At 48.1% G+C, this 13184-nt stretch overlaps 1 protein-coding gene across 8 annotated transcripts in view; it reads left to right on the forward strand.

Moving 5' to 3' along the window:
• The first annotated feature begins 8475 nt into the window (after positions 1-8475).
• The window catches only part of PPP2R1B (protein phosphatase 2 scaffold subunit Abeta), a 36537-nt gene continuing 31828 nt past the window's right edge, over positions 8476-13184 (forward strand). For all 8 annotated transcript variants that reach the window (XM_073239840.1, XM_073239837.1, XM_073239841.1 and 5 more), the window contains exon 1: positions 8476-8573. The gene's annotated coding sequence lies outside the window, so the exon portion shown is untranslated. The remainder of the gene's footprint in view (positions 8574-13184) is intronic.

A 13184-nucleotide genomic window follows, 5' to 3' on the forward strand; every position in this document is an offset into this window, starting at 1 on the left:
CAAGCGAGAAGGATGGTCTGCTTGCTGGCTGCCTCAGCAGCACCACGCTGCGTGCTGGAGGGCATGGTGACTTACAGAGCCGGGGTGCTCAGCCACCCCGTGAGGGAATCACGTGGCACCCTTTACACAATTGCCTTGATTGGCTTGACACCTGCCCCTTTCTCCCCAGGAAGTCTGAGTGAGGGACCCAAGATGAGTGTAGGCATCAATGTTTTTAAAAACTACTTAGTGGTTTTTTCCCAATGTCCCCTGCTGCTGCTGGTAGAGACTGGAAGGCAAGCGGTCACATCAAAGAGCAGAGATAACTAAGTAGGCCAGAAGTCCGGTGTCCTTTCCCAGTCACAGCCCCAGGCTGCCCAGGCCTCCGGCCCTCCCTGGACCCTTTTCTCTACTTCTTGTGGCCTCTCAACCCTTATCTACCTGCCTGCCGTGTTCTCTGGGTCCTGCTTTCTGGGAAGCGGTGCGTGCACAGTGCGCTGAGGCACACTAATGGATGTTAATAATTTACTATACTTCTCTTCCCATTGATCCTCCTGTTTCAGTACATTTGAATGATAACGTCTGAAAAAAAGAAGTGGTGGCTTTTCGGCGATTTCAGGCCCACTCGAGTGCCCACTTACCCATCTGGTGGGAGAGTTTGAGGGGCTTCCAGGTCAAGCCCCGCTGGCCAGCGCCGGCGGCCTCCCCGGGCAGGGGCCCCTGGCTGTCCGAGGGGAACGTGGTGGGGCGCCCCGCCCGGGAGGCTAGTTGGGGGGCCCGCCTTGAGCGCCAAGCCGGGTCCGAGCGGGACCAGCCCCGGGGCGGCCCCTTGGCCCCTGCGGCCACGCCCCGCGAACCGGGGGCAAAGGTCGGGCGCGTCCTGGGGAGGCGGCCCGGCGTGGTCACCGCGCATCTTGCATGCAGGGACGGTCTCGCCTCTTCCTTGTCCCTCTTGACGACGTGTCTCCGAGTCTCCCTGGCGCTTCCCATGACGTGGCTCCATTTTTTCCTGCCAGTGAAGTTCCGCAGACAGGGAGGCAGGTTTTGCAGCGCTGCGTTTATGAAAGGGTCTTAGGAGTATTCTAGGCTCAGGCCTCCCTCCCCTCCTTGGGACTTTTTCTGTAAGTCTTTCCACAGCCTCTGATCACTGGAGATACTCTAAAAAATAGCACGAAGTTTACATTTGTCGCCATGCTCTTTTGGCTTTGTTTTTGTTTTGCCGCTAGCGTCGCCGTTGCTGTTTGTGCAAACCGAGGGCGGCCCCCTGGCCTGCGGGACCGCGGAGGGGGCAGCCTGCCCTCGCCAAGGATTCCCGAACTCCTTTCCCTCCGGGAATCTGAATTCCAGTGTAAATTGAAATGTCCGAGTTGTATTTATTTCTTCAGAGTCTGTTTCCACACATTGCTGTAACTGCAAGAATGTTCTGGAGAAAACTATGCCCACAGTTCATGGGGGACAGGCCGTCTGTCACAGCAGCGCCGCCCTGGCCCGTAAATGACCCATCAACTCCTGCGGTTAACTTCAGTTTAACACAACCTTGACGCTGTTCACAGGTAAAGAAAGATCTGTGTTTCATTGTGAGAGGAAATCAGCTTCTTTTAGGCGCAATTGCCAGCCATTTGCCCATTTTCAAAGTTCCAAACATGGGGAAACCACATCATAGTACAGTCTTAACTTCGCTTCTGCTAATTTATCAATAGCGAAGGTGCCCCAAAGGATATATGAGTGTCCAGGGCCCTCCCCTCCACCGGGGGCCGACGACCCACGTCCCACGTCCCACGGCACAGCAGCCCAAGGGAAGGTGACAGCATGTAGCAGGGACTGAGCCCCCGTCAGGCAGAGCGAGAGCCTTAGAATATCTTCGCTCCTCACGAATGGGTCATGGGGTGAAAAGCAAACATTTGAAGAAGGAAGTAGAATTTGCATTTGAAAAGTGTGAGGTGCCCACATAGGCAGCTTCAGGCCTTGAGGGACAGACAAGGTCAGCCCTTTGCTGCAGAAGGAGAGCCCCACCCCTAAGTGTGTAACACCGGATAGACACTCCATTGAACTCAATCTTAGAACTCTATGGGGAATGCATTTGTTCTGTGTTGTTTTGTTTCCTTACACCCTCTGGATGGTCAGAATTTGTTTTATGGAGAAATAATATGAATTATAGCTAATAACATTTATTAACTATTCACTACCTGGCAAATTGCTTTTTCTTCACAACGCTTACTATAACATATGAGGTCGATGATTCTCACTGTCCTCTGTTTGAAGACAAGTGTGCTGACACTCAGATATTAAATGTCTTGTCCAAGGTCACTGAGGTAGCAGACCTGGGATTCAACCCAAGCAGTCTGTCTGACTGCAGAACCTCTCTCTTAACCAGAACTTTATACTCCCTACTTTGTGACTTCTTTGAAGTCCACAGTCCTTGATCTCCTTTTTTAGACACTATTGAGCTATCTGGAATGATTAGATAGGTAGACAGAACAGGATCTAGTCAACCTTGTCTCACTGTTTTTACCTCTACTTACTTGGCCTCTTGTAACCACAGCCTAGAGGTTGTCCTAGTTCAGTAAGAGTGTGCAGACAACACATTCACTCTTTCAGGGGCTCTTCAAGAACATGGGCCCCCTAGCTGATTTTAAAAATACAGCTAGATCAGAAAGGGATCTATATCCTAGAACTGAGTGGAAATTCCAGTTTCTAATTACAGTCCCATCTGAATTCTTGCTGAGATATGAGAGCCATGTGCAGGGGGTCTTGGCACTGCTTCTTTCTTACTCCTTTGACCTTTCTCCTAGCAGTTCTGCTGGGCAAATCAGAAAAGGGAGTGGGAAAGAGTACCATCTTCAGTGGATACCACCGAGAAAATCTTTCAGGGGATCAGGAATATTGTAAGTACTTCCTGCCCTTGCTAAATCAAACCTCTGTTTCGTTGGAATCCTGGCACAGTTGCCTGGGTGCTGAAAGCTACTACTCAGGCCGGCTGGGCGTAGCGCAAGGCATGGTGATAAGGGTTTACAAAGATAAGGGAGACAAAGGAGACCTGGATGCCACCGTTGGGCACAGTAGGGCTATTATACACATCTGTGGATGCCCTGGAAAGGCCAGACAGGCAGAGTCAGAGTCCAGTCCACAGTGTGATAACCAAGGTTGGTTTGAATGCGTAATAACTCCCATGGTTCAGAATTCAAAAAGCCTAAATGCACTGTGGTATCCTGGATTGGGTCTTGAAGAAGGAAAAAGCAGAAAAATGGGTAAAATTCAAGTGATCTGCAGTTAATAGTAAGTGTAAGATAAATTTTAGCTGAAATAAGCAGGCGAAGAGAGGCAACAAAGGGCCGGGCAGTTTATGTGAGCGCCTCTCCCGGGTGATGTTCCGCCGTCTGGGTGTCACAGGCTGGGGAGGTCACACCTGGTCAGGGAGGCGGGGCTTATAAGGGGCTAGGAGGGGGAGGAGCGGGCAGGCTATCCCAGGGGGCGTGGAGAGGTATGATCGGCTACAGGTGACATAATAGACAACTAGAAACTTTTTTTCCTTCCAAGAGGGAGGAGGCTGACATCCGGGTCTCAGTTAGCATCAGAAGGATGGAATTCAGGAAGAGCTGTCCCCTTTCCGTATAAGGCATGGACCTTGGGGTCTGGCCTGTTCTCCCCCTATGGCATCTCTCTGTTCTGTTTGCATGTCCTTGTTTTTCCTTCCTCCAGGCTAACAGTAAGGACAAATAAAAGGACAAATGGATATGACAGACACTGAAAAAAATCTCACTTCCGTTCCATTCCCCAGGTACCCAGTTACCTTCCCATAATCGACCGGTGTGATTAATTAGTCATGAGTGTCCCTCTGCAAGCATCTGTGTGCGCATTCTGTTCTTCACAGATGTTAAGAAGGTACATACACTGTTCTGGCATTTGCTTTGTTTTTACTCTTAATACTGTCTGTTTAGGGGCAATCTTATTTCCGAACATTTTCAGTGTAAATTACACCTCACAATTTCAGTAGCACTGTGTACCTTGCTTTCTCACTAACACTTAAAGGGTTTTTCTTGAGCTGTTTCTGGCAAGATAGCCAGGGATCTGTTCAAACAATGTTGGAGCCTATGATAGGACTCAAAGGCCTGAGACTTTTGAGAAAGGTCACTGTGGGTAAGATTGTAACATTTCCAGAATCTTGCCTGGCTTTGGTACATCTGCATATCAACAGGGTTCAGAGGTGGAAAGAAGTATGGCTTTAGTGCATTTGCATATTTCCTCAGGGGTGGAGAGGTCATATCCATATCAATGGGTAATTACCTGGGCAACGGAGGGCTTATCTGTACCTGAGAGGTCGGGGGAGAAGTGGTTTTGCTGCTGCTGGAGCAGGAGAGAGAGATGGCCTGGACTGCAGTTTGATAAGCAATAAACGGATTTTAAACTTTTATTTCTCCCTTTGACTGATTTTGGTTTTTAGAGGTGTTATGTGCCAAGATTTCCTTTCCTTGAACTAACAGGTATCGTGCCTTTTTGATTTCCAGGTTTGTTGTAACTTAAATCTACCTGTGTTTACAGGAAATATTAATTCTGACTGCTATTCTTGGGGAGTTAGGAGCCTGCACACCTTGAACACATGTCTCCAGTTTTTCTGTTTGAATGTCTGGCTTGGGCACCAGAGTCAGTGAGCCCTTGGTAATCAGTAACATAGATTCTAACATTTGTATTGTGCTTTCCATTTATGAGGTACTTCATTTACATCATAGATCTTGTTCCTCACAACAACCCCAAGAGAGAAGTAAGGTAAGATTTGCCCCTATTTTCCTGATGAGAACTTTCTGAAAGCCTTGAGTTAAGTCTTCTGACTTGAGGTCATGCTGTCCTTTCATCCTTTCACACTGGTCTGCTCTGTTGCCAAAGCTCAGATGATCTGGAATGTTCTCTTAGCTGCCTCTACTTCCTCAGTGGGTGATAACTATTAATAGCTGACATTGGAGGGCTTACTCTTGTCAAGCACTAACATAAGCACTGTATATGAATTTTTTAATTTTAAGAACCATGTGAGCTAGGCTTTACAGCTGTACAGGTACAGAAACCAAGATTCAGAGAAGATAATTTATTTGTCTAAAGTCGCCCAACTCGTATTGTTAGAGCTGGGGTGTCAATCTCCGACTCCCAGACTTCCAGTGTGTGCTGTGTGTGCTGCCCTGAGTCAGAGCCTAGTGTCCTGTTTCTTTGATTTGCTCTTCCCAAGAATTCAAACAAAGGTTTGCTCTGGAAATCCAAATCGTTTTTGTACATGGTGATAAGCTGCGGTGTGGAGGTGGGGGGGGATGAAGCAAGGAGCGGTGACAGTCTCTGATCGTGAGTCTCACAGCTTTTTCTGGTTCTTTACGTGATTCTAGTTAAAGGCTCTTTCCCTTTGTTAGGTATGCCGCACCGTAAAAATGGATTAAGATATTGCCACAAAGCAGAGGAGAGAAAGGTGAAAATATTGAGATGAAGTTGAGGGGAGAATATTCAAGTCCCACAGAATAAGGGCATTGTATAGATATAAAATTGAAACATCACTAATGCGGTGGTGATAATTACTACTTTGAAGTGAATTAAGTACAGACCTAGGAGACAGTTGACCAGGGTCATCCTGCTAATGAAGATAGTTAGAATTTGCTTGCCTGTGCCTCAGGCTTTCTGAGCACGAACTGGGTCATCTGCCAGTTCTGCCAATTCATTCCCGACAGCCTTTTCAATGGGACGACACTCCGGGTCAGCCCTGGGAGACCTGTCTACGTACAGGTCTCCCTCCTGCATGTGGACGGCCCCTCCCTGTAGGATGACTCGAGCCGAGCAGCCTTGGACCGAGCACTTATTTGTAAAGCCCTGGATGGAGAGGAAGAGGCAAGCTTGGTCAATATGAGGCAAGACATGAAAGAACGTTACAGTGACGTCACTCAGACTTCCTCAGGACTGACCCTTTTCTGGTGTGACACGAGCTGTTTCAGGCACAAGAGACCACACCTGCCAGTTCTGCTTCCTACTCTGTCCTCTGACAGCAGCTGGCAAGTCAGATCCTGTTTTCCCTCCACCACTGAATGAGTGAACTGTGTCTGGGTGTCGGAACTCAGTGCCTTTGTGCTACGAATGTCACCTTGTTCCCTGAGGGTCGCTTTAACCCCTGGCCTAACCTCGCTGTTGCCCCCGGCACTCCCTGGTTTTCCTGGTGGGCGCAGAGCCTGGAGAGGAGACCAGAGGGAGCCGTAGAGAGGACCCTGTGACTGCTCAGTGCCTCAGTTGTGTATGGGCAGCATCAGCCAATTTCCAGGAACGCAGCACAAGAGGGGTCGTTTTAATCTGGCAAAACACAGCCGTTAAGGTCAGAACTGCTCCCCGAAAGCAGGTGCAGCTGACATTCGCTTTTTCAGGGCGGAGGTGGCCTCCAGAGGCTCTTCAGACTCTCCCTGAGCAGATGTTTTTGTTGACACGGAAATTACTTTTCCCCGATGAACTTTTAACTTCTCTAAGTCAATGACTTTGCTGTCATAAAATGCACTGTCCCATTTTCAGGGGGCTCTGAGTAGATCTGGGTGGTCAGGAACCTGCATTTTTAGCAAACAATTTAGGTGACTCCGATATTCAGTGGACCACAGACCTGAAAAGACTGCTTGGATTTTGTTCCAGTTTCAATTCAGCCCAGTTTTTGAAAGTCTTTCTGCTGCAGTCTGTTTCAATCATTTTCTTCATTGAAGGATTCATTAGCATCTCCATGTTTACTGCCTGTTTGATTCTCACGTGATCACAGTAACTACAGAGGGAACCTGAGATGGCTTAGCTCCGTTTCACTGTGGAGGAGGGTGCGGGAGGTGAGACCGGGCCGAGGGAGAGGCAGGTCACAGCGAGTCAGAGACCGGCGGGAATTGAAATCCAGGGTTGAAGACCCTCAAACCAGGCTATTTCTTGGGCTCTGTTTTTTCCAGCCTGTGATTCCATGCTTGATCATAGTGCTCCTTAGGTGTCTACTGCACGGCGCTTGGGTAAGCAAAGCATAGTTGAGTTTTAAACAATAGCGTCGATCAGTGTGCTAATTTTTGTTGAGCATATTGAGGCTTGTGTAAGCTACTGCCCAGGTGATGATACGTAACTGACTTAATGTGCTGCTGTCTGCACTTGCTTCCCTCATGATTTCTGAAGACTTTTTCCATAAAATAAAAGGGTTTGGCCTTCATTTCGTGTGTGAAAACACCTTCATCATTTAAAATCCGGCTCTACTTTTCTCGTTATCCTGGAAGATGAGCAGCCTGAAACGCGCTTGCAGGTGTAGATACTGAAATTGTGTAGCAATACCAGTTATGAAGTGATCAAATAACGCAGAATACACTTATGCAATTTTAACAAATATGAGAATGAAAACAGAACGAAGGCCCTAGACGATACATCCGTAGGCCTAGTTTGAGAGGACCCTTCAGGTCCGTCGGCCCCCAGACGTTCAGCCCCGTGGAAGGCCGGGTACCCCACGTGCAAGGCAAAGTCTCCCAACCGCGTTTGTTCACGATCTCGCGCTTCACAGTCAGACGCGCAGAAATTGCACTTCAGAGCCCGTGATCGGCACGCGTGGGCGGCGGGGACGGCCTCCGCCACCCGGGGACCCCGAGCGGCCCCGCGCCGCGCGCAGCCTGTCCGCGCAGCTCGCGCCGGGCGGGCGCCGGGGTCTCGGGCGCAGCCGACGCCTTTGCGGCTCGCGGGTCGCGGGGCGGCGGCCGGAGGCGGGAGAAGATGGCGGGCGCGGCGGGGCCCGGGGCCGGGGAGGCGACTCCCCCCTGGGCCCGATCGTGCTGCTACTCGACGGGCTCTGCGACGGGGACGCGCGGGGTCCGGGTCCGGGGGAGCCGGGCGGGGAGCCGCAGCCTGAGGGCGAGGGGGGCCTGCGGGCGGCGCCCCCGGGGGTCCCCGGCCGGCGGCGCGGAAGGGCTTCCCCGACCCCCAGCGGCGCCGCCGCCCGTTCTCCCCGCGCTCGTCCGAAGCCCCGTCCCAGCGGTGCTCAGAGGTTGTCACGGGCGCCCTGCCGCTGGGCGTGGAGAGGACGCGGGGCGAGCCGCTGCCGTTCCTTACAGGTTGTGAATTTTTCCGCTTAAAAAAGGTACGGGAAACAAAAGCAAAAACCAAACGAGAAAGGCCCAGGCGTTCCCACTTTTCCAGCGGCGTTCAGAACTTTGGCTGCTTTTTCGAACCCGTTACGCACCGTTTTAACTACCGAACTGAGCCTGATGCTTTCTGAGCAAGAGAAACAGGACTGCGTTGTCCTGTCGTGGCCAGACGCAGTCGGACATTCCCTGTTTAGCTAAGTAGCTGAAGGGAAGTGACTGGTAAGGGATCGGGGGTTTCTGATTGATTCTGTAAAGCAGAGCCCGGAAGACTTGACCTTTGAGAAGGAACAAGCGCTGTTACAGGGCGCAGGGCGGTCTGGAAACGGGCTCCGGGTTTTGTGCGTGTTCAGCTCCGGCCGCCCTGGTTGTGAGTGCGTCTGGTTGTCATTTCCAGATACAATTTATGATGAAGATGACGTTCTGTAGCTCTCCCTGAGCAGTTGGGGAATGTCACCTGCCTGGTGGGAGGTCCTGACTGCCCACTGTTTGCTGGTGAGTATATTTTGCCCACTCCCTTCAAAACTTTTGCAGTATAAGGGATAGTGGTGCACTAGGCACTCTACATTTTTTATGCAGGTCTTTTTATGGACAGTCACAGTGTAAGCTATGGAGAGAATAAATAATGTATGCATTTTGGACTCCATGAACCCTTTCTTATTCTCACTATGAATATAAGAATTCCTTTTCTTTTCTGCCTGTGTAAACTCATTTGTTAGTTGAGAGGTTAGGAGAAAAAGAATTTGGTTGTTTATATTGGTGTTTTTCCCCCCTGAAATTGGAACTCTTACTTCTTACTTAGCAATATCATGACTTTGGAAATGTTCATTAGCTTGTTTTTGATTGTGAGCATAACTTGTGCTCTGACTGTGAATTTGATGAGTTCAGTTCAATTTAGTTGGCTTCTGTTCATATCCTGTTCTATCAGGCACTGAAGTTACAGTTGATGTTAAAAAAGAACAGTGTGACATATAAATCAAGTATAAAAATCAAACAAATATTCATATTTGAACTGATTGTTTATAGTTCATAATGCATGATCAAAACTGAAAGTTTCTGTGATGACTGCCCTTGTACTGTTCACCATGTAACTTATTTGCTATGTAAGAATTTGTTCTCCATGTAAGAACTTGTTCGTTGTGCTTCAGAAGATTGGAGACTGACGAGAATTAGGCTTGGGGTGGATTAATGATTGTGCATTGAGCATTGACTTCCCTATACAGAATTTTATTGTTAACAAACATTTGATCAATAAATATGAGAGATGCCCTCTCAAAAAAAAAAAAAAAGTACAGACTTCCAATTGTAAAATAAATAAGTAACCGGGATATAATGTATAGCATAAGGAATATAGTCAAAATATCCGTAACAACTTTGTATGGTGATAGCAGGTAGCTAGAATTATCATGTATATAAATGTTGAATCACTGTGTTGTACACCTGAAACTAATGTAATACTGTGTGTCAACTACCCTTCAATAAAAAATAATTATCTACAAAAAAAAAAAAAAGAACAGCGTGAGTGGAATGAGATCTTTGTCTTCAGGGGTGTCAACGAATAATCACTATGTGGTGTTAGGTGGAAAAATAGAAGCACAGATGAGTTACCCGAGTAATAGGAAAAGGATTAACCAGGGTGATCAGGGAAAACCTTCAGAGATAATGTCTGAACGAGGTTTTCTTTTTTAAATTTTTTATTAAGGTATGATTGATACACACTCTTATGAAGGTTTCACATGAAAAAACAATATGGTTACTACATATAACCACATTATCAAGTCCCCACCCACACCCCAATGCAGTCACTGTCCATCAGTGCAGTGAGATGCCAGAGATCCACTATGTCCCTTCTCTGTGACACACTTGAACTAGGTTTTGAAGGATGACTAGGAATTCCACATACTTTAGGGTTTAAATACTGTCTGTATGAAGCTGACTACTGTGATTTCTTTCACCTCTGGCCTTTCTGTGCAACTCCATGTATAGATACAGAAAGACAAATATAAATATCTGTTTGTCTCTCTCCATATATCTGCCTACAATTTTTCTACTTGGATATCAGACATGCATTTCAAATTTAGCACACCTAAAACAGAATTCCATTTTCTCTCCCAAAAGCACCTCATTTAGTTGTCCCATCTTAGTGGCATCACCATCTACCTGGTTGTCAGTCAAAACTAGAAGGCGCCACTGAATCCTCTACCCCGCAGCTCGCAGTGACTGCAGGTTCTACTCCAGATGAGTCCACTGCCCTCCGTCCCTCCTGCTACCATCTCTCTGTGGTCTCTCCAGGCCCCATGCTCTTTCCTGTAGATGACTGCAGCAGCTTCCGGACTGGTCGCCTACCGCTCTGGCCCCCACCCCTCCCTGTAGTTCACTCTTCACCCGGCAGAGGGACGGATCATTTCCTGCCATGGCTTCTGGAAAAATGCAAAGTCCTGCCTCACCTTGTTTGTATCTAACAGAACCTGACCTGGGAGTTTCTTCCATGCCGTGTTCCCTCTTGATGAACTCATTATGTTCACAGTGGTCTTTTTTTGTTTGAATAAACCAAATTTATTGCTGCTTTAAGACTGTTGCACTAGGTATTCCCGCTGATAAGATGTTCTTTCGAGCTGCCGGCGGCTGCCCCTAGGCTTTTGGATGCCAACTTCAGAGCAGCTCAGAAAGGTCTTCCCTGACCCCGGGACCTGGGATTCCTCCCGGTCATTCCTTGCCCCGTCATCCTGTTCTGTATCTTTACAGAGTGTTCATCACCATCTACTTGTTTTCTTGATGAATTTTTGTCTTCCTCCATTAGACTATAAACTCTGCCAGAGCAAGTAACCTGTTTGCCTTGTTTCTTCTCCCCCCTTGGTGCTAGAGTACAATGATAATCATAGAAACAATAAATTCCAGAGGCTTGGAATCATGCAGCAGGTTGTGCTGGAGCATAGAGTATGGGCTGGAGTAGGCCAGAGAGGCGGGGGGCGCGGGGGGCGCATAGGAAAAGGGCGCGGAGAAGCAGGTGGAGTTCAAGTCTGGCGCATGTCTCCAGGGCTCGGCCTTACTCTGTAGCGGTGATAGCGATTATCCGAGATAGTGCCTGAGAAGCGGTCTGAGAGGCAGAGGCGGGCCACGGAAGGCCTGCCAGGGAGAGAGTTGGAGCTTTCAGAAGGGCTTCCGCAGTACCTCTTAGGACAGCTGAGTACTTCCCGCCTCTGTGTAGCAAACAGGTTTTGAAATATATTACTAGATAGACATACTTCTTTTCTTAGAGTCAATTCTGTTTACTCTCTTGGTCAGTTCTATGTGTGGGTTTTGTCCTTAACATTTGCAGGTCATGGTATCTGCTGAACCTAGCTGGATTAAATGCAGATCCGGAAAGGCTGAGGTTCAGAGAATCAGCCCTGTTTTACTTTTTTTTTGGGGGGTGTCATAATAACTTACTGAGCCTAGTTCTGGTCTGTTCTGTTTCTAAAGCTGCAAGCAAAGGTTCCTGACATCTTTGTACTCTTCACCCAGTTCCCTCTGAAACTCCTGCCTTGTGACTGGCTCATGAAAAGATTTTGGATGTATTCTAAAAAAGTGATTTTGTATCGCTGCATAGCTTTTACATCCAGTGATTCAGCTTACAATATTAACTCAGCCTTTCATAGGTTGGATAAATTGCAGGTCCACACAAGGGTAGATAATGGTTGCTTACACCTCCACAAATGGTAGAATAATACTCCAAAGGCTGTGGACTCAGCGGCCTGATGAGATGTCATTCTGTAATTACGGTGTCCAAGGTTGCTCATGTTTTTGCACTTACTGTTGAGCAATGATCCTGTCTGAATTTGGCTGCATAGCTTTTACATCCAGTGATCAGCTCACAATATTAATACTGTGTCAGGTGTCTTTGTAGGTGCCCTGTGGGCACTGCTACCTGGGCCGTGAGATCTTGGGCACTGCAGGTCTGCCTTCAGGTTGAACACACCTAAAGTCACCACCGTGTGAGCTGAAAGTAACCGTTTGGTGCGATGTTGCCGACATTCTGCTTCCATGCAGCACCTCCCTTCAGTCACTTTAAAAGGTGATAGTCAGTATCTAACCTGATTCACTTAAGTTTTCTTTTTTTTTGGTGTACTCAGCCTCCTTTGGAAAGTTTGGCGATGGTAGAAGAGACTGTGGTTCGCAAGAAGGCTGTGGCGTCCCTGAGGCGGGTCTCCCAGGAACACACTCCTGGTGCTCTGGGGGCTCATTTTGTGCCTCTGGTGAAGCACCTCGCAAGTGGGGATTGGTTTACTTCTCGCACTTCTGCATGTGGTTTGTTCAGCGTTTGCTATCCCAGGGCTTCACGTGCTGTCAAAGCCGAGATTCGACAGTAAGATATGGTGGTTTTTTTTGGTTATTCGGGGTTACTGGGAAGTCATAGCTGACCGTTGACGCAGCACCCTGTCACCAGTGAGTGGCTGATGCTGTGGTGGGTCGGTGATGTCACAGTCTGGCTGGCTGTGCTCGTGGTTTTCTCCGTCACGTCTGTGAGTAGACGCCTGATCACTGAGGTTCATGAGGGAGAATCTGTATGTGTGTGCTTGGGCGCAAGTGTGTGTTGGGAGTGTTTAACCATTGTTTTTCGACAGGAAATAGTTCCATTGTTTCATTTGCTCCAGGTACTTCCATTCCTTGTGCTCAGATGACACACTAGTGGTGTGATGTGCTGCTGCTTCCAAATTGGGCGAATTCGCAAAAGTTTTAGAAATAGTGTGAAAAGTGAAATTGTTCCACTGTTCACTAATCTAGCTTCAGATGAACAGGTAAGGTAACTCCAAGTATTTAAGGAGCATAGATGTGCTCTTGTTCTCCCAACATTATAAGAATTTGTTGAGGGTGGTTCGGTTCTATTGTTAGGATCCTTTTTGCAAAATTAATACTTAATTCTGGCCTGGATAAAGTTTAGTCTGACCCCTCTTGGTGTCCGTTAATTTTTTTCTTAACCAGACCATGATTTTTCTCTTACATTAGTAGCTGTTACAGGAGTGGGGAGTCAAAGGAAGTGGGAGCTGTGATCAGAAAGGGGCACCGAGGCTGCGTCTAGGGGTGCATGGCTTTGGGGACTGTGGGCTGGACTGTCATATGGCAGAG

The sequence above is a fragment of the Manis javanica genome, chromosome 6 (assembly GCF_040802235.1).
Source record: "Manis javanica isolate MJ-LG chromosome 6, MJ_LKY, whole genome shotgun sequence".
NCBI lineage: Eukaryota > Metazoa > Chordata > Mammalia > Pholidota > Manidae > Manis > Manis javanica.